General features: G+C 41.5%; 1 protein-coding gene across 6 annotated transcripts in view; it reads left to right on the top strand.

The window, feature by feature from the left end:
* Window positions 1–20,754: 20,754 nt before the first annotated feature.
* Window positions 20,755–21,451, top strand: part of UBAP2 (ubiquitin associated protein 2) — a 130,874-nt gene continuing 130,177 nt past the window's right edge. For 2 of the 6 annotated variants that reach the window (XM_055427299.2, XM_055427293.2), the window contains exon 1: window positions 21,265–21,419. The gene's annotated coding sequence lies outside the window, so the exon portion shown is untranslated. Of the gene's footprint in view, window positions 20,885–21,023; window positions 21,080–21,264; window positions 21,420–21,451 lie in introns of those variants that run through there. The other 4 variants (XM_055427297.2, XM_055427296.2, XM_055427294.2 and 1 more) reach the window with 4 other exon arrangements.

Here is a 21,451-nt window from a genome sequence, read left to right as displayed (position 1 = left end):
GAGTACTGGAAAAATATTTCTTTAATTTTTGTGGTATCCACAATGCAACAGCTACAGACATGAGACACTTCTAATTTGCATTGTTCATATTTTCTCCATCACTTTCTTAAGTCTAGACAATGAACAAAACTAGCTCTGATTTGTAGCATTTGCTGATTTCTGTGGGTAAATACTCTCACCATATCCTATTTCAAGCTGCCAACAATGATGTCACTGACCATGAGTTAGGAAGAAATGCACTGTAGCACACCATTATATGGTTTCTTCTCCATACAAATATAATAGCATAGATAATAGTAACATTGGAGAAAGGAATGGCAACCAACTCCAGTATTCTTTCCTGGAGAATCCCATGGACAGAGGAGCCTGGCAGGCTAGTCCATGGCGTCACAAAGGGTCGTACGTGACTGAAGCCATTTAGCAATAGTAACATCACTAGAAGGCAATGAATTGGATTATTTATTATCTTTATTTTTACATAACTTTTTAAAGTTTATGTAATTCAATTTTTGAGGACTTCTTACATTTCTGAAAATCTAGCAAGTGATTCTTGTGAGCCCATAGGAGCCAACTCTAGCATACTCTGGTTTCTTACAAGACTGTAAGATCCACGAAAATAAGGCCTGGCACATAATATATTGTCAATAAATGCTTCTTGCATAAATGAATGAAAGTAATTTTAGTGTTATTCAGTTTCTTGCCACCTAAATAACTTGATTAAATTAATTTGACAGGGAAGTAAGAGATGGGTACTATTTGAGCTGTTGTCAGACCCTCATACCATTTCTAAAGAAATCTGGCAACAGGTTAGATAAAGGAGTAAATTGGTCAGGGATGCCTGAAAATTCCAGATTGAGAATGAGGGGAGAGTGAGAATATCCATAACACTATCACTCAGTCATCCTCCACAATGCCGCCATCATTTATTTTTTGTTGCTGTTTTTTTTATACTGCTGTACTTTTTATTTTGACATGTATACACTGGTATATTTATTTATTATTTTTGGCTCTGCTGAGTCTTCATTTTTGCACTCAGTTTTTCTCTGGTTGAGAAGAGTGGGGGCTACTCTCTATTTGTGGTACACAAGCTTCTTATTGCAATGCCTTCTCCTTTATGCAGAACACGGGCTCTAGGCACTCAGGCTTTAGTAGTTGCAGCACAGTGTTTCTATCAGTTTTGGCTCTTGGACCTTAGGCAGTGCAGGCTTCAGTAGTTGTGGCTCTCAGATTCTAGAGCACGGGCTCAGTAGTTATGGCGCATCGGCTTGCTCAAGGCATGTGGAATCTTCCCAGACCAGGGATCAAACTGTGTCCTCTGCATTGGCAGGTGAATTCTGTGTATAGTTTCTAGTCTCTGAGGTCTTAGCTGCTGCCCCATCCTCTCTGGAATAATTAATTCTCTAGTATTTTCATACACTGGATCGGGGAGATGTTGGTCAAGGATACAAACTTTCAGTGATAAGAATAAGTTCTAGGACTTCCCTGGTGGTCCTTTGGTTAAGAATTTGCCTGCCAATGTGGAGGACACCAGTTCGATCCCTGATCCAGGAAGAGGTCCCACATGCCTCAGCACAACTAAGATCCTGAATCATAATTACTGAAGCCCAAGTGCCTAGAGCATATCCATGCTCCTCAACAAGGGAAGCCACTGCAATAAGAAACCCTAGCACTGCAACTAGAGACTAGCCTCTACTCACTGCAACTAGAGAAAGCCCGTGGGCTGCAACAAAATCAATGCAGCCAAAAATTTAAAATAAATAAATTAAATTTTAAAAGATAAATAAATTTTTAGAAAAAGTAAATTCTGAGGATCTAGTGTACAGTATGGTGACTACAGTTAACAATACTGTCTTGTATACTTAAAGTTGCTATGAAACTAGAGCTTTCACATTCTCATCATAACAACAATACAAAATAGGGAATTTCCTGGTGGTCCAATGGTTAGGACTCTGTGCTCCCACTGCATGGTGCCTGGGTTCCCTCCTTGGGTGGGGAACTAAGATCCTGCATGCTGTAGAGTGGCCACCAAAATAAAACAAAAGCAAACCAAAAAACAAACAAAAAAACACAAAATGGTATTAATGTGAGGTGAAGGATTTGTTCAGTTCAGTTCAGTCGCTCAGTCGTGTCCGACTCTCCGCGACCCCATGAATCACAGCACGCCAGTCCTCCCTGTCCATCACCAACTCCCGGAGTACACTCAAACTCATGTCCACAGAGTCAGTGATGCCATCCAACCATCTCATTCTCCGTCGTCCCCTTCTCCTCCCACTGCCAACCTTTCCCAGCATCAGAGTCTTTTCCAGTGAGTCAACTTGTCGCATGAGGTGGCCAAAGTATTGCAGTTTCAGCCTTAGCATCAGTCCTTCCAATGAACACCCAGGATTGATCTCCTTTAGAATAGACTGGTTGGATCTCCTTGCAGTACAAGGGACTCTCAAGAGTCTTCTCCAGCACCACAGTTCAAAAGTATCAATTCTTCGGCGATCAGCTTTCTTCACAGTCCAACTCTCACATCCATACATGACCACGGGAAAAACCATAGCCTTGACTAGATGGACCTTTGTTGGCAAAGTAATGTCTCTGCTTTTTAATATACTATCAAGGTTGGTCATAACTTTCCTTCCAAGGAGTAAGCGTCTTTTAATTTCCTGGCTGCAATCAGCATCTGCAGTGATTTTGGAGCCCAAAAAAATAAAGTCTGACACTGTTTCCACTGTTTTTCCATCTATTTCCCATGAAGTGATGGGACCAGATGCCATGATCTTTGTTTTCTGAATGTTGAGCTTCAAGCCAACCTTTTCACTCTCTTCTTTCACTTTCATCAAGAGGCTTTTTAGTTCCTCTTCACTTTCAGCCATAAGGGTGGTGTCATCTGCATATCTGAGGTTATTGATATTTCTCCCAGCAATCTTGATTCCAGCCTGTGCTTCTTCCAGCCCAGTGTTCCTCATGATGTACTCTGCATATAAGTTAAATTAGCAAGTTGACAATATAGAGCCTTGACGTACTCCTTTTCCTATTTGGAACCAGTCTATAGTTCCATGTACAGTTCTGACTGTTGCTGCCTGACCTGCATACAGGATTTGTTAGCTAACCTTATTGTGGTAAACATTTGGCAACATCCATATGTATCAAATCATCACATTGTATGTCTTAAATTTACAGTGTTGTATGTTGGAGAAGGCAATGGCACCCCATTCCAGTACTCTTGCCTGGCCTGGAAAATCCCATGGACGGAGGAGCCTGGAAGGCTGCAGTCCACGGGGTCGCTGAGGGTCAGACACGACTGAGCGACTTCACTTTCACTTTTCACTTTGATGCATTGGAGAAGGAAATGGCAACCCACTCTAGTGTTCTTGCCTGGAGAATCCCAGGGATGGGGGAGCCTGGTGGGCTTCTGTCTATGGGGTCGCACAGAGTTGGGCACGACTGAAGTGACTTAGCAGCAGTATGTCAATTATATCTCAACAAAACTTGAGAAAAAAAGAATTGACCTATCTGTTTCCCTGCTAGACTGTGAAAGCCTTGAGGACAGAATCTGATTCATCATCTCCCATGGCCCAATTTAGTCTCAGGAATTCACTTAGTAGGCAACAACAATTGTTTATCAAAGGGATAGTCTAGGGAGAGGAAAGCATAACAGCTAATCTCTCTAGGCCTCAGATCTTCCTCTTTAAAGATAATGTTTCCTTGCCTGCCGGGAAGCTGAAGGAGATGAGCTTACAGGTCATTTCTCAGATCCATGAGATGCTTCAGAATTTCCCCTAGAGCGGAGCCCGGTTTCAGATACATTGAGAAGCACTGTGGTTTTAACCTTCACCCCAAAGGTATTTGATCTTACTTTAAGAAGCCAACAGGTGTAGCCATTCTGTTGCTGCCAAAGGCCACACTGAACTATCTTTGGCCCGGAAGAGGGCCCAAACTGTTGGGAGATTTGTGTTTGACTGGGGGAATGTCAGGGAAGATCTGGGCTCAACAGGTTGTCAAGTCCCCTCCACAGTCAGGCTGGGAATTTTCCTCGTCTTTCATCAGAACAGATTTCTCCTGGCAACTACCATGTGCTTGTTCTTGGAAGCGCGATAGGAAAGTTTTGCTCAGGTTTACTCAGGAACTGAAAATTGACATGCAAGTGAGTGCTGAGTGGAAGTGTTCTTTCTTTAGTGACCACAGCTGGCCCACTCTCAAGATGGCAGAACTGGCGCCGTATCAGCAGAGGATCTGAGGGGGTGGCCTCCTCATGTAGAGTATCCACCCTTCCACCTGTCATTTTACCATTCAATCTGAATTCCTCAGTGTCTCTAAGGAGGTTTTTCTACTTCTAGCAACCCAAGTGACATTCCACTTCCTCTGGAGAGAGCATTTTAGCCAGAATGAGTAACAGGAGGAAATAAAATTCCTTAACTTAACGTCAAGATACTACATAATCAGACACTTACCGAGCTCTACAATTTTATCTGCCACTGCATTGATCCCCAAAGAAGTCTCCTTTAGCCAAACTGGTCTTTGAGCCTACCTTGTATTTATTACCCCCTCTGCTTGCTGTCCATGCAATTTCCTCTGCCTGGAATATTTGGCCACCCATCTTCCCCTAGTCTGTCTCTATTTCTTTTCTCATTAGACATTTAAAAATAATTATTATTTGTATTTGGCTTCACCAGGTCTTAATCAGAGCATGTGGGATCTAGTTCCCCAACCAGGGATCAAACTCAGGCCCCCTGCATTGGGAACTCAGAGTCTTAGCCAGTGGATCACCAGGGAAATCCCCTCAGTAGATATTTATTTATCATCTACTCCGTGGGAATGCAAAGACATGTTCTTTTCAGACATGACTGAAGCAACTGAGAGGACACACACAGACACACAGTGAAGCACTGTGTCAGGGTTGGGTTTTGTTTGTTGTTTTTCAATTGTTTACAGCCCCTAGGAAAAAGCTAGACACGTACTGGGCATACAACAAACCCAATGTGAAACTTGCCTTGTATTCCTTCCATCTCTAGAATTTGCTGGGCTTCCCAGGAGGCACTGGTGGTAAAGAACTTGCCTGCTAATGCAGGAGATGGCTAGAGCTGGGGGTTCAATCCCTGAGTCAGGAAGATCCCCTGGAGGAGGCGGGCATAGCAACCCACTCCAGTATTCTTGCCTGGAGAATCCCACAGACAGAGAAGCCTGGTGGGCTACAGTTCATATGGTTTGAAGTGACTTAGTACCCATGCTAGAATTTGCTAAGTTATAATTTAGACATGCAGGTGGGTATGTATTGGTTTCTGCATTTCCCTTGTAAGTAAAACGCAGAAAGTAAAAAATAGAATTTTGTAAAACTGAAAGCATTACACTTCATTTAAAAAATACTGAGTATGAAAAAAAAATACTGAGTATGCTTGCTATAAGCTAGAAATAGAGACATGAAAGGATGTGCTGTCTCGTCTCTAGAAGCTTATAGTCTCATAAGAGGCAAGCAAAAACACTATTGATGTTGGAGAAAATTAAGTACTATGTTTGGAGTTAGGGAGATCTGAGTGTTAATCTTGACTCTGCAACTTGTTATCAGTATGTCTTGAATTAACCCTTTCTGAGAGGTGATGATACTGATGATACTTCAGAGTTGCTATGGGAAAATAATTTCTATTAAACATCTTGCACTGGGCCTAGCACTTCACATGGGCTCAATAAATATTAGTTTTCCTTCATTTTTCCTTAAACCACAAGCATTCATTGAGTAACTCTGAGTCTCATGAGGAATATAGGCCAAGCGGGAATTTAGAACAAGTACCAGATGTGATTTTCTGCTAATTTATAGTCTGTTAAAATAGCGAGACCCACACACATGAAGAGTTAATAATACTGTGAGACTGGATCAAGGAGGGCTGGGATTTCCTGGAGAGGTGGGCCTTGAGAGGAGATGAGACCTGTGTTGTGGAAAGGTAGGTATTGGGGAGGGACAGTAAGGGTATGTAGTCATGAAGGTCTTGGGATGAAGGAATGGAGGTGCTGTGATGGATCAGTTCAGTCGCTCAGTTGTGTCCGACTCTTTGTGACCCCATGAATCACAGCACACCAGGCCTCCCTGTCCATCACCAACTCCCAGAGTTCACTCAAACTCATGTCCATCGAGTCGGTGATGCCATCCAGCCATCTCATTCTCTGTCGTCCCCTTCTCCTCCTGCCCTCAATCCCTCCCAGCATCAGAGTCTTTTCCAGTGAGTCAACTCTTCGCATGAGGTGGCAAAAGTATTGGAGTTTCAGCTTTAGCATCAGTCCTTCCAATGAACACCCAGGACTGATCTCCTTTAAAATGAACTTGTTGGATCTCCTTGCAGTCCAAGGGACTCTCAAGAGTCTTCTCCAGCACCACAGTTCAAAAGCATCAATTCTTTGGCGCTCAGCTTTCTTCACAGTCCAACTCTCACATCTATACATGACCACTGGAAAAACAATAGCCTTGACTAGACATAGCCTTGGTCGGCAAAGTAATGTCTCTGCTTTCTAATATGCTATCTAGGTTGGTCATAACTTTCCTTCCAAGGAGTAAGCGTCTTTTAATTTCATGGCTGCAATCAGCATCTGCAGTGATTTTGGAGCCCCCCAAAATAAAGTCTGATGCTGTTTCCACTGTTTTCCCATCTATTTCACAGGAAGTAATGGGACCAGATGCCATGATCTTAGTTTTCTGAATGTTGAGCTTCAAGCCAACATCAAGCTCTGATGGATAGAAGTGAAAAATAAAGTGGAGCAGGGAGTATGACTGCTGAGAGAAATATCAATAACTTCAGATATACAGATGACACAACCCTTATGGCAGAAAGTGAAGAACTAAAGAGCCTACTGATGGCAGTGAAAGAGGGGAGTGAAAAAGTTGGCTTAAAATTCAACACTCAGAAAACTAAGATCATGGCATCCAGTCCCATCACTTCATGGCAAATAGATAGGGAAACAATGGAAACAGTGAGACACTTTATTTTCTTGGGCTGCAAAATCACTGCAGAAGGTGACTGAAGCCATGAAATTAAAAGACGCTTGCTCTTTGGAAGAAAAGTTATGACCAACCTAGACAGCATATTAAAAAGCAGAGACATTACTTTGCCAACCAAGTTCTGTCTAGTCAAAGCTGTGGTTTTTCCAGTGGTCATACAGGTGTGAGAGTTGGACCATAAAGAAAACTGAGTGCCAAAGAATTGATGCTTTTGAACTGTGGTGTTGGAGCAGACTCTTTAGAATCCCTTGGATTGCAAGGAGATCCAACCAGTCAATCCTAAAGGAAAACAGTCTTGAATATTCACTGGAAGGACTGATGCTGAAGCTGAAACTCCAATACTTTGGCCACCTGATGCGAAGAACTGACTCACTGGAAAAGACCCTGATGCTGGGCAAGATTGAAGGTAGGAGAAGAAGGGGACAACGGAAGATGAGATGGTTGGATGGCATCACCAACTTGATGGACATGAGTTTGAGCAAGCTTCAGAAGTTGGTGATGGACAGGGAAGCCTGGTGTGCTGCAGTCCATGGGGTCGCAGAGTTGGACACGAATGAACGACTGAACTGAATTGAACTCAAGTGAGGGAGTATGATCGGAGAAAGCAATGGCAACCCGACTCCAGTACTCTTGCCTGGAAAATCCCATGGACGGAGGAGCCTGGTGGGCTGCAGTCCATGGGATCCCTAAAGGTCGGATACGACTGAGCGACTTCACTTTCACTTTTCACTTTCATGCATTGGAGAAGAAAATGGCAACCCACTTCTGTGTTCTTGCCTGGAAAATCCCAGGAACGGGGGAGCCTGTTGGGCTAACGTCTATGGGGTTGCACAGAGTCAGACACAACTGAAGTGACTTGGCAGCAGCAGCAGCAGCAGAGGAAGTATGAACTAGATTATGGAGGGGGTTTTGAGAAGTGGTCAGAGTTATTTTATGCTGTTTTTAAAGTACTGTGTTGATTTTTGAACAGAGGAGTGGTGTGTTTTAAAAATATAATTTCTCTATACATTTAAAATGTACTTACTCTATAAAGGATAAATATACAGTTACCTTTCTTTTTGGCTGTGCAGCATGTGGGATCTTAGGTCCTGGACCAGAGATCAAACATATGCTCCACGCAGTGGTTGCACAGTCTTAACCACTGGACTGCCAGGGTTTAACCACTGAACTGTCCCCTGTTTAAAAAAATTTTTTAATCATAAAAGACCTGAGTATTAAAGGCAATTTGAAAATATAGATGTGAAAAATGAGACAATGTTATCTATAATCACATTGTCTAAACACTTGTCTGTGCCAGGTCACTTTGGTCCTGCTGACACTCTTTGACCCTGTGGGCCATAGCCTGCCAGGCTGCTCTGTCTGGGGGATTCTCCAGGCAAGAATACTAGAATGGGTTGCCATGCCCTCTTCCAGGGGATCTTCCTGACCCAGGGATCAAACGCATATCTCTTAGGTCTCTTGCATTAGCAGGCAGATTCTTTAACACTAGCGCCACCTGGAAAACCATTGCCCCCCCCAAATAAATAAACACGGCCCATATTTACATTCTTTTGATGTACTTTTATAGCCTTTCCTATCTGTAGTGTTCTTACGTAGTTACATTTTCTAGGTTTTGGCTTTTTATACCTAGCTCTATACAGCCAGCATTTCCCCATGTTCTGGCACGTTCTTTGTAAATGTTATTTATAAAGGCTTCGCTGTGTGGGATCTCATAAAAATGCCATAATTTACTTACCCATTTCTCTACAGTCAGACATGTATTAATAAGATGTTTCCAATTTTTTGCTGTTATAAATAAAGCTGTGAGAAATGTTTTTTTGGCATAACAATTTTTCCATATTTAAAATTATTTCCTTAAGGCAGGGTACCAGAATTGCTTTGGATGAAGGAATTTTAATATATTATGACTTTTGTAATGCTTTATGCCAGCATATATTTCTATTAGCCACATAAGAGAGTGCCTCTTTTACAAAACACTGATTAGCACTGGGTAGCATCATTATTTTCACTATTATTAATTTGGTAGGCAAAATACACGTTATTTCTATGACTTTTGACTTAAAAACTTATGAGCGAGGCAAACATTTCCCTATGTTTTTTGATTGGCTCTATTCCCTCTTTTAGAAATTGTTGACAACTTATGTACAGAAATTTCAGGGTTCTCCTATGAGCTTTTTATGGTAAGTATTATATATTAAAAAATGTGTTTCCCACCATCTATTGTTTATCTTTTAATTTTTTTATGTTACATAAAGAAGTTTTCTATTTAATAGCAGTTTTATCTCTTAATTATTTCCTTTCTGCCTCTCCATGGCTTAAATATTTATTTCTGTTTCCTTTAAGCATTTCTATTTTTTAAAAATGACAATTTTTGTTCACTAAACCAGTCTGGCTTTTCGACTAAACCAAATCGAGCACAGCCTGCTTTAGTGGAAAGAGCACAAGTCCTCTCCTCCCTGTTCCTACCTAGAATATTTGTAATTGGGATAAAAATAAGATGGACATATATAGCACTGTGCCTGACATGTATTAAAAGCTTACCCTTTTATCTTTAAACCATTTCATCACAGAGAGTGCAGTGTGGCTCACAGTCTTTTCCCCCAGATTGGTAATAGATTGTATTACTACTTTTTAAATTATTATTATTTTTTTTTCTTTTTATCTGCTTTGGGTCTTCGTTACTTTGTATAGGCTTTCTCTGGTTGCAGTGTGTGGGCTTTTCTTTGTGGCTTTTGGCTTCTCTTGTGGTTCATGAGCTCTAGGGCACTTGAAAATCACTGCAGATGCTGATTGCAGCTGTGAAATTAAAAGACGCTTGCTCCTTGGAAGGAAAGTTATGACCAACCTTGATAGTATTTAAATAGCAGAGACATTACTTTGCCAACCAAGGTCCATCTAGTCAAGGCAATGGTTTTTCCCGTGGTCATGTATGGATGTGAGAGTTGGACTGTGAAGAAAGCTGATCGCCGAAGAATCGATGCTTTTGAACTGTGGTGTTGGAGAAGACTCTTGAGAGTCCCTTATACTGCAAGGAGATCCAACCAGTCCATTCTAAAGGAGATCAGTCCTGGGTGTTCATTGGAGGGACTGATGCTAAAGCTGAAACTGCAATACTTTGGCCACCTCATGCGAAGAGTTGACTCACTGGAAAAGACTCTGATGCTGGGAAAGGTTGGGGGCGGGAGGAGAAGGGGACGACGGAGAATGAGATGGTTGGATGGCATCACCGACTCTGTGGACATGAGTTTGAGTGTACTCCGGGAGTTGGTGATGGACAGGGATGCCTGGCGTGCTGTGATTCATGGGGTCGCGGAGAGTCGGACACGACTGAGCGACTGAACTGAACTGAGGGCACTTGGGCTTCAGTAGCTGTGGAGCAAGGGCTTAGTTGCTCCCCACAAACACATGGAATCTTCCCAGACCAGGGCTCGAACCCGTGTCTCCTGTATTGACAGGCAGATTCTTAACCACTGGGTCACTGGGAAAGCCCTCTCACTACTTACTTTAACTACTGTCTGCAAAGGCAGAATTTGCTTCATTAGCAGACAGCAATCACGCTCCTTTCATAGCTGTGGATGTTTTTGAAGTCTTAGACTGTTTAGTTATTTTGTTTGTTTGTTTCCCTGGGTCTTTTTCTGAAATATTTCCCTGCTACCTTAATGCCAAGAAGAGTATATATACTGAAACTTGGATTTCTCAGTTTGCTCAAATATTTTAGGCATAACAACTTTGACAGTATGGAAGTAGAGTTATGATGAACTATTTTATTTTTGGCTGCACCATACAGCATAGCATATGGGATCCTAGTTCCCTGTCCAGGAATCGAACACAGGCCCTTGACAGTGAGAGCATGAAGTCTTAACCACTGGACCGTCAGGGAATTCCCTGAACTATTTTATTACACCAAATTAGTGTCTCTCTTCTACTTTAGCCTGGACTGTGGTTGGCACAGAGGATACATGCCATTCCATATTGAGGTCCATGCATTTTCAACCACTAAAGGCAAATCTGTCTTGAACGAAAGAAAAAATTAACCTGGCAGAAAATAAACAATATTTTTGGATCTTAGTACTAATATTTGTTCAGCACTTACAATGTGCCAGACAATGTTCTAAGTATTTGTATTAATTCAATTTTTTCAACCTGCAGATCTAGATGCATTCATGGGTCAGGAAATCAATTTAGTGGGTTGTGACCAACATTTTTAAAAAAATATACTTTGAAATAGTTTTAGATTTGAAGAGATTCAAAGATAGAAAGAGAGTGTTTCTGTATACATTTTATCTAGCTTCTTTGATGGAGAAGGAAATGGCAACCCGCTCCAGTATTCTTGCCTTGAGAACTCTGTGGACAGAGGAGTCTGGTGGGCTGCTGTCCATGGGGTCCCACAGAGTTGGACACAAATGAAGCGACTTAGCATGCATAGATGCATGCATTGGAGAAGAAAATGGCAGCCCACTCCAGTGTTCTTGCCTGGAGAATCCCAGAGATGGGGGAGCCTGGTGGGCTGCCGTCTATAGGGTCGCACAGAGTAGGACGCCACTGAAGTGACTTAGCAGCAGCAGCAGCCAGCTTCTTTGAATGATGACATTTTATGTAATCCTGGTAAGAAATGAACAAAACCCTTCTAACTAAGCTACAGATTTTATTCCCATGTCCCCCCTTTTCCATTCATTTCCCTTTTCTATCCCAGAAGCCAGACCAGGATCTCATCCTGCATGTAGTTGTGATTAGTCTGTTCTGATCTGTACTAATGTCGCAGTGTTTCCTTGTTGTTTTTAACTTTGACACATTTGTATAGTACTGGTCAGGTACTTTGTATACTGTCCCTCAGTTTGGGTTTGTCTGCTGTTTTCTTATGATTACATTCAGATGATGGATTTTGGGGAAGAATGCCACAGAGGTGCACATGAATTCAACATGACTTAAAAATTTTTTTTTAATTAAAGTTTTATTTTTCTATTTTTATTTGTATTTTTTCAACATGACTTCCATGATGGAAACCTTGGCCACTTGGTTAAGGTGGTGTCTGTCAAGTCTTTACTGTGTAAAATTGTTTTTTTTTCCCATTCTATTCTTTATTTGTTAGATATGAATTATTAAGCCCAGCCTACAGTCAAGGGGAAAGAGAATTAAGCTCCATCTCTTGAAGGGAGGAGTATCAGAGAACTTAAACCACCACAGTAATTAAAAAATATTTTGAGTGACAGACTTTGAGGCTATATAAATATCTAGTTTCTCAAATGTTTGCTTATTTAAAAAATTTTTACTTTTCAGCCTCATGGCATGTAGGATCTTAGTTCCTCAAGCAGAGACTGAACCCATGCCCTCTGCATTGAGAGCACTGAATCTTAGTCATTGGACCACCAGGGAAGTACCCCTGTCCACTTATTTTATTATTCATTGGTATGACAATAATACAGGAGATCCTGGTTTGATTTCTGGGTTGGGAAAATCTGCTGGAGAAGGGATAGGCTACCCACTCCAATATTCTTGGTCTTCCCTGGTGGCTCAGCTGGCAAAGAATCCACCCACAATTCGGGACACCTGGGTTTGATCGCTGGGTTGAGAAGATCCCCTGGAGAAGGAAACAGCTACCCACTCCAGTATTCTGGCCTGGAGAACTCCATGGACTGTAGGGGTCATAAAAAGTTGGACACGACTGAGCGACTTTCAATTCACTTTTCATGATAATAATTACTGTGAATATTATAAAGGTGATTTTTTATTTCTCTCATTCCTTTCATGTGTATTAATTGGAATTCTTCTGTATGGAAGAGTTTTCTCTTCTCCCTATTTACTCTTCCATTTATTTATATCAGCATTTACTCCTGGATATTTATTTTATTCCTTGAAGTATAATCAAATACCATCATTATTTATTTTGCTGCTCAAATTGTTCCATTTTTGGTCATTGAATGCTCTTTCTACTTTTAAAAAACAGAAATAGAATAGAATATCAGAGTTTAATGTGCTGTGATTTTGTAAAATGTTAACATTAAGGGATGCTAGATAAAGGGGATGAAACTCAGAGTACATAATTATAAGGATAGGTACTGTTTTATAAAACTTATTTCAGTTTTATATGTTTGAGTATATATTTCTTCTGATGATTCAATGATAAAGAATCTGCCTGTGTTGCAAGAGGTGAAGGACACTAGGGTTCAACCCCTGGGTCAGGAAGATCCCCTGGAGAAGGAAATGGCAACCCATTCCAGTATCCCTGCCTGAGAAATCTCACAGACAGAGGAGCCTGGCAGGCTACAGTACATGGGGTCACAAGAGTCAGACCTGACTGAGTATGCACATTTCTTCTTATGGGTTGCAGTCAAAAAGTATTGAACCCTGCCTTCTTTCCAGTCCCTTCTTTGCAGTCCAAGGAACTCTCAAGAGTTTTCTCCAACACCACAGTTCAAAAGCATCGATTCTTTGGCGTTCAGCTTTCTTTATAGTCCAACTCTCACATTCATACATGACTACTGGAAAAACCATAACTTTGACTAGATGGACCTTTGTCGGCAAAGTAATGTCTCTGCTTTCTAATATGCTGTCTAGGTTGGTCATAACTTTCCTTCCAAGGAGTAAGCATCTTTTAATTTCATGGCTGCAATCACCATCTGCAGTGATTTTGGTGCTGAGAAAAATAAAGTCACCCACTGTTTCCACTGTTTCCCCATCTATTTGCCACAAAGTGATGGGACCAGATGCTATGATCTTAGTTTTCTGAACATTGAGCTTTAAGCCAACTTTTTCACTCTCCTCTTTCACTTTCATCAAGAGGCTCTTTAGTTCTTCTTCACTTTCTGCCGTAAGGGTGGTGTCATCCGCATATCTGAGGTTATTGATTATTTCTCCCGGCAATCTTGATGCCAGCTTGTGCTTTATCCAGCCTGGCATTTCGCATGATATACTCTGCATATAAGTTAAATAAGCAGCCATAGATAGACAGTACATAAATGGATAAGCATGGCTGAACTTCATCAGAACTTAATGAACACTGAAATTTGAATTGAAGTTCTGTGTGTTGTGAAATATTTCTAATCCATTAAAAAATGTAAGAACAATTCTTAGCTAGTAAATTGTAGAAAACAGGAGGTGGGCTGGACTTGGCACACAAGCTATAGTTTGCTGACCCTTGTTCTGAAATCCAGGCGTTCTTGGATTCCTCTAGAACTCATGCCTTTACCACTGACTAGAGCTATATAGGTACTGGTGTAACCAAAGTTCTTCCTGATAACAATAGTGCCTTACAATATTTTTTTTTTTTTTGCCTTACAATTTTTATGGTCCAATTATTTTGGGGACTTTCATAGGCAGTATCTTATATGAACCTGACAATGCCTTATAAAGTTAACAGAATTTAGCTCCTTTATATAGATGAAAGAATAAGTTTAGAAAGGACAAGTTATCAATTAGTAGAGTTAGGAAGGAACTGGACTTTTAGAGAAATGAGACACAACAGTGTTACCAAGTTTTTTTTCCCTAAATAAATTCATTTTATTTATTTATTTATGGCTGTATATCAGCTTTTCTCTAGTTGTAGTGAGTGGAGGCTACTCTCTAGTTGTGGTGTATGGGCTTCTCATTGCAGTGGTTTCTCTTGTGGAGCAGTCTTGAGAGCTTGTGGGCTTCAGTAGCTGCTGTTCCCAGGCTCTAGAGCAAGGCTCAGTAGTTGGCACTTGGGCTTAGTTACTTCATGACGTGGGATATTCCTGGACCAGGGATTGAACCCGTATCTCCTGCATTGGCAGGTGGAAACTTTACCACTGAGCCTCCAAGAAAGCTCCACCAAGGAGTCTTTTTGGCTATTCCACACAGGTCTCACATAGACTCATTCACACATTAACTGTTTATTTATTATTTTCAAAGGTCAGCGTGCCCACAGCTGGCTCTGGGCATAAACATACTTCAGAAACGGATGGTATATGCCAAATTGTCATTGTCACTGTACTAATTTTCAGCCAAACAAAAAAACATATGGTCTTCCAGTTAATAACACATTCACACCTCTGGAGGAAAAATCATGAGAAGCCAAATTTTAATTCTAGCTTGCTGGTGACCTGGGAATTTTGGAGTATCTTTGTGAATAGTAAGGCATGGAGCACTCATCTCTATCTGCCAAATGCAGGTCTGCTAAAGGGACCAGAATGTCCCACAAATGGGTCCGGTCACCATCTTCCCTGCATGATGTATATTTTTGCTTAAGATTCTTTTTAAGATTCTATACAGACCATCCTTTCTGAGTTATCACATTCTTCATGCAGGATATAATGCATTTGATTATGATCATTTATTTTACTGTAAGTGAATAATTAGATTTGAAGTGTGATTAGCTTTATCTATATTGTGAAAATCCTTTATGAGCCTATATCTTGCCATAAATGAGTAGATTTGAAAAGTGATTCATTTTATCTACATTATGAAAATCCTTTGAAATTTATACACATTGATTCAACCTTCCTAAATGTGAGCTGCCAGTTACTGATTTTTTTCTGAGATGGGCCTTATTTCAGAATGACTAATTTCACTCACCTACCTTAGGTACAGACTTAAAAACCCAGGCTTCTGAGAATTTCTCCAGAGTATTTTCTATCACATTAAAATGCTCTCACTTTAGTCTAGCCAAAAGCACTTAAACAAAAGGTAGTGAAAGGGATGGTGATGTGAAATTAGTTTCAATTTCTCAGTCAGGCTGGGTAGAAAAAGGTGGTGGTGATATCCCTCAGGAGAGATTATTTTCAGAGGATCGTTCTATTGCATCCAGGTGGTAGGAACTATAATCAGCGGATTTAGGACTTTGATGCCCTTATTTTTCCCCCTTATTCTAAGTCTTATGAAGGACTTCTTCCTTGATAAATGATAATTTAGTGAAAGCACCCAGTGCAGTATGCCTGGAATAGAAAAACAGACATTTTAAAATATAATAACAAGAGATAATTGAGGCCTGGAGAGGTAACATAGCTTGTACAAGCTAACACATGTTCTCTGGTTTCTCTTTTCTTAAAAGTTAATCTTCAATTAAAACCAGTACTTTCTCCACATAGAAAATGAAAACATTACAGATTAGATTATAGTCTCTTTCGACTAGCAGTCTCCTTCACAAACCTCTTCCCACTTCTCAGAGACAGCTGAGAAGTGTCCACATCCTTTTGGAAGAGCTTTCTTGGGCTCTTTCCATTGTCTTTGCCTCTCGAGGGTGGTTTTCGTCTTTGACTCTCCCACACAATTCTATACAGCAGAAATACAAAAAGGAGGAAGACTGAATTGCCCAGACACAACCCTAGCTCAGTGTCAAAAGAGAGATAAGACACATCTACACATGAATGGTCATGATAATAAGTTCTGTTTGTTAAAGGCACAAGCTGAGCATTCTTTGATCAATTCAGATGAATAACAAAGGCTTCCCTGCAACTGAGTGGGACAAGGTTTCAAGTGTTTTTCAAGTAATTTAATCTACAACTAAGAAAGGCAATGTCAAAGAATGCTCAAACTACCATACAATTGCACTCATCTCACAAGCTAGCAAAGTAATGTTCAAAATTCTCCAAGCCAGGCTTCAACAGTATGTGAACCGTGAACTTCCAGATGTTCAAGCTGGATTTAGAAAAGGCAGAGGAACCAGAGATCAAATTGCCAACATTTGCTGGGTCATCAGAAAAGCAAGAGTTCCAGAAAAACATCTGCTTTACTGTCTATGCCAAAGTCTTTGACTGTGTGGACCACAACAAACTGCGGAAAATTTTTCAAGGGATCAGAATACCAGACCACCTTACCTGCCTCCTGAGAAATCTGTATGCATATCAAGAAGCAACAGTTAGAAGTGGACATGGAACAACAGACTGGTTCCAAATCGTGAAAGGAGTACATCAAGGCTGTATATTGTCACCCTGCTTCTTCTTCTTTTTTTTTTTTAATTAATGTATTTATTTATTTATTTATTTATTTATTTATTTTACAGACTTTTATCTATGCATCTACAAACATACACACACATACACAACTGTAATGGAGGATAGTGTTTTTGAATAAGATTATACAATGGCAAGCCACTCCAGTACTCTTTTTTTTTTTTTTTTTTGAACAGAGGAAAATTTATACGTCGAACCTGGACTGGTCACTTATGATAATATACATGCTACAATTCCATTCTCCCCAATCATTCCACCTTCACCCTCTCCCACAGAGTTCCAAAGACTGTTCTAAATGCCTATGTCTCTTTTGCAGTCTCTTATACAGGGTTCAGGTTACCATTTTTCTAAATTCCATATATATGCGTTAATATACAGTATTGATGTTCTTCTTTCTGGCTTACTTCACTCTGTATAATTGGCTCCAATTTCATCCACCTCATTAAAACTGATTCAAATGCATTCTTTTTGATGGCTGAGAAATACTCCATTGTGTATATGTACCAAAGCTTTCTTATCCATTCATCTGCAGATGGACATCTAGGTTGCTTCCATGTCCTGGCTATTATAAACAGTGCTGCAATGAACATTGGAGTACATGTGTCTCTTTCAATTTTGGTTTCCTCAGTGTGTATGCCCAGGAGTGCGATCGCTGGATCATATGGCAGTTCTATTTCCAGTTTTTTAAGGAATCTCCACACTGTTCTCCATAGTGGCTGTACTAGTTTGCATTCCCACCAACAGTGTAAGAGGGTTCCCTTCTCTCCACACCCTCTCCAGCATTTATTGCATGTAGACTTTTGGACAGCAGCCATTCTGACTGGTGTGAAATGGTATCTCATTGTGGTTTTGATTTGCATTTCTCTGATGATGAGGGATGTTGAGCATTTTTTCATGTGTTTGTTAGCCATCTTTATGTCTTCTTTGGAGAAATGTCTGTTTAGTTCTTTGGCCCATTTTTTGATTGGGTCACTTAGTTTTCTGGAATTAAGCTGCAGGAGCTGCTTGTATAATTTGGAGATTAATCCTTTATCAGTTGCTTCATTTGCTATTATTTTCTCCCATTCTGAAGGCTGTCTTTTCACCTTGCTTAGAGTTTCCTTTGCTGTGCAGAAGCTTTTGATTTTAATTAGGTCCCATTTGTTTATTTTTGCTTTTATTTCCAATATACTGGGAGGTGGGTCTTGGAGGATCCTGCTGTGATTTATGTCGGAGAGTGTTTTGCCTACGTTCTCCTCTAGGAGTTTTATAGTTTCTGGTCTTACATTTAGATCTTTAATCCATTTTGAGTTTATTTTGGTGTATGGTGTTAGGAAGTGTTCTAGTTTCATTCTTTTGCAAGTGGCTGACCAGTTTTCCCAGCACCACTTGTTAAAGAGACTGTCTTTTCTCCATTTTATATTCTTGCCTCCTTTGTCGAAGATAAGGTGTCCATAGGAGCGTGGGTTTATCTCTGGGCTTTCTATTTTGTTCCATTGATCTATATTTCTGTCTTTATGCCAGTACCATACTGTCTTGATGACTGTGGCTTTGTAATAGAGCCTGAAGTCCGGCAGGTTAATTCCCCCAGTTCCATTCTTCCTCCTCAAAAGTGCTTTGGCTATTCGAGGTTTTTTGTATTTCCATACAAATTGTGAGATTATTCGTTCTAGTTCTGTGAAAAATATTGTTGGTAGCTTGATAGGGATTGCATTGAATGTATAAATTACTTTGGGTAGTATACTCATTTTTACAATATTTATTCTTCCAATCCACGAACACGGTATATTTCTCCATCTATTCGTGTCCTCTTTGATTACTTTCACTAGTGTTTTATAGTTTTCTATGTACAAGTCTTTTGTTTCCTTAGGTAGATATATTCCTAAGTATTTAATTGTTTTCGTTGCAACAGTGAATGGAATAGTTTCCTTAATTTCTCTTTCTATTTTCTCATTATTAGTGTATAGGAATGCAAGGGATTTCTGTGTGTTGATTTTATATCCTGCAACTTTACTGTAATCATTGATTAGCTCTAGTAGTTTTCTGGTAGAGTCTTTAGGGTTTTCTGTGTAGAGGATCATGTCATCAGTGAACAGTGAAAGCTTTACTTCTTCTTTTCCAATTTGGATTCCTTTTATGTCTTTTTCTGCTCTGATTGCTGTGGCCAAAACTTCCAGAACTATGTTGAATAGTATATGCAGAGTATATCTTGAGACATGCTGGACTGGATGAAGCATAAACTGGAATCAAGATTGCCAGGAGAAATATCAATAACCTCAGATATATCCCTTATGGCAGAAAGTGAGGAAGAACTAAAGACTCTTGATGAAAGTGAAAGAAGAGAGTGAAGAAGCTGGCTTAAAACTCAACATTCAAAAAACTAAGATCATGGTCCCATCACTTCATGGCAAATAGATGGGGAAACAATGGAAACAATGACAGATTTTATTTTGGGGGGCTCCAAAATCACTTCAGATGGTGACTGAAGCCATGAAATGAAAAGACGCTTGCTCCTTGGAAGAAAAGCTATGACCAACCTAGACAGCGTATTAAAAAGCTGAGATATTACTTGCCAAAAAAGGTATGTCTAGTAGAGCTGTGGTTTTTCCAGTAGTCACGTATGGATGTGAGAATTGGAATGTAAAGAAAGCTGAGAGCCAAAGAATTGATGCTTTTGAACTGTGGTGTGTTGGAGAAGACTGAAGAGCCCCTTAGACTGCAAGGAGACCCAACCAGTCCATCCTAAAGGAAATCAATCCTGAATATTCATTGGAAGGACTGATGCTGAAGCTGAAACTCCAATACTTTGGCCACCTGATGCGAAGAACTGACTCACTGGGAAAGACCCTGATGCTGGGCAAGATTGAAGTCAGGAGAAGGGAAGAGCAGAGGTTGAGATGGTTGGATGGCATCACTGACTCAATGGATTTATCAGTTTGAGTAAGCTCCGGGAATTGGTGATGGACAGGGAAGCCTGGTGTGCTGCAGTCCACGGGGTCGCAAAGAGTTGTACACGAATGAGCAACTGAACTGAACTGAGTCTGTTAGTAACTAACAAGTTAGTAATCAACATAGTATCCTACACAGATATCACTTTATGCTTAACTCCCTTTTCATCTTTATTAAACCTGTTGTGTCCAAAGGGTATATACAAGGTGTGAAAATGATTACTAATATTTATTGAGGGATTGCGTGCACGCCAAATCGCTTCACTCTGTGCCAAAGTGGTACTTCACGTAATCTCATTTAATTTCACAAGCAGGTGAAATGTCATAAGGTAATGTTGGAATCGCGGTGAGGTCTGCTGGGCTCCAAATTCCGTGTGGCTAACCAGTTTCGGATACACCTGTGAGGATCCAACAGGCCAGTAAAAGAGAAAAGATTAAAAAACACTGTGCCGTAATTATGACCCACTAACTTCTTTACGCTTAATTCGTGGAGTTAAAACGGGTGAGGTCATTTTGAGAGGCGGGTTATTCATTGTTTGGAGATAGAAAACTTGGGTTTGGGTCAGTTCAGCTGGGAAACTGAATTCTTTCTCTGCGCTTAAAACCGGGACAATTCCTGTTTCAAAGGATTGATTTTGATTCTATGACTTAATAAAAAAAGTTGTATGACGACCGGCAACGAGTAGGCTTTTCAACAAATGCTAGTCTTTTCAGGCAGAAGAGGCTTGGGAATGCAGAACTCACGCCCGCATTGAATAGGTCGGAAGCTGCGAGGTCCGCCCGCCCCGTGGAGATGCTTCCTGAATCCCGCCGGGCGTAGCGGCTACCTTTGCGAGCCGTTGGCGTTTTCCCGCGCAGGGGGCGGGGCGGAGCGCGAGCCCGGGAACGTGGTCGCATACCCCCACGCCTCGCCGGAACTACATCTTCCAGGAGGAGGGACGCTCAGCTACCTGGCAGGCGGCGCCCACGGTTATCAGTCTCAGGTGGTAGCCCTGCCAACTTTCCGCCTCGGCCTTCCCTCGGACCGAAGTCACAGGCGCACCATCTAACGAACCCAGGAGGGAAAAGATGTGGTGGTGGGTGCCTTTGCTGTACAACAGTTTGGGAGTCGCAGTCCCCTTGCACAAGGTTTGGGAGGCTGGGTTTGTCTTGAGTGGTCGGACCACATCACGTGATGACGGAAAGGCGGCCGTAGGCAAGGGAGCGACCTGTGGTGCCTTGTGAGGTCATCACACAGCGACGACGAGCTGTTCTTGGGCATCCTGGACGCGGTGGGTAGTACGTCTCTGAGAACTCCGAGTTCGAGAAACTCCATAAATTCTCCCTCGTTGACCTTATCTGCGTGCCTTCTCCTGACCTGTAGCTGCTGGCCTCTCGGGGTGGGAGTCTGGGGGCTGGCTACAGGAAACAACGCGCTCTGTAGGCGGGCTGACGAGCCGCGCGGCGAGCTACGTGTGTTGGCTCCTCCTTCGGCCGTGACGCGGCGTCACGTGACGGGCCGGGCCGCGCAGCCTTTGCCGCCGCCGCCGCCGCTTTGTAAGAGGCACATTGGCAGGTAACGAGCGGCGGCGGCGGCGGCGGCGGGTCCCGAGTCCAGCGAGAGCAGCGGCGGTAATTGGCACCTTCTCTCTCTTCTTCCCCGT

Source organism: Moschus berezovskii, chromosome 7 (genome assembly GCF_049115385.1).
Source record: "Moschus berezovskii isolate FMDL1 chromosome 7, NW_MosBer_1.0, whole genome shotgun sequence".
Lineage (NCBI taxonomy): Eukaryota > Metazoa > Chordata > Mammalia > Artiodactyla > Moschidae > Moschus > Moschus berezovskii.
The sequence above is the reverse complement of the archived record's forward strand: the minus strand, read 5'-3'. Positions and strand labels throughout refer to the sequence as shown.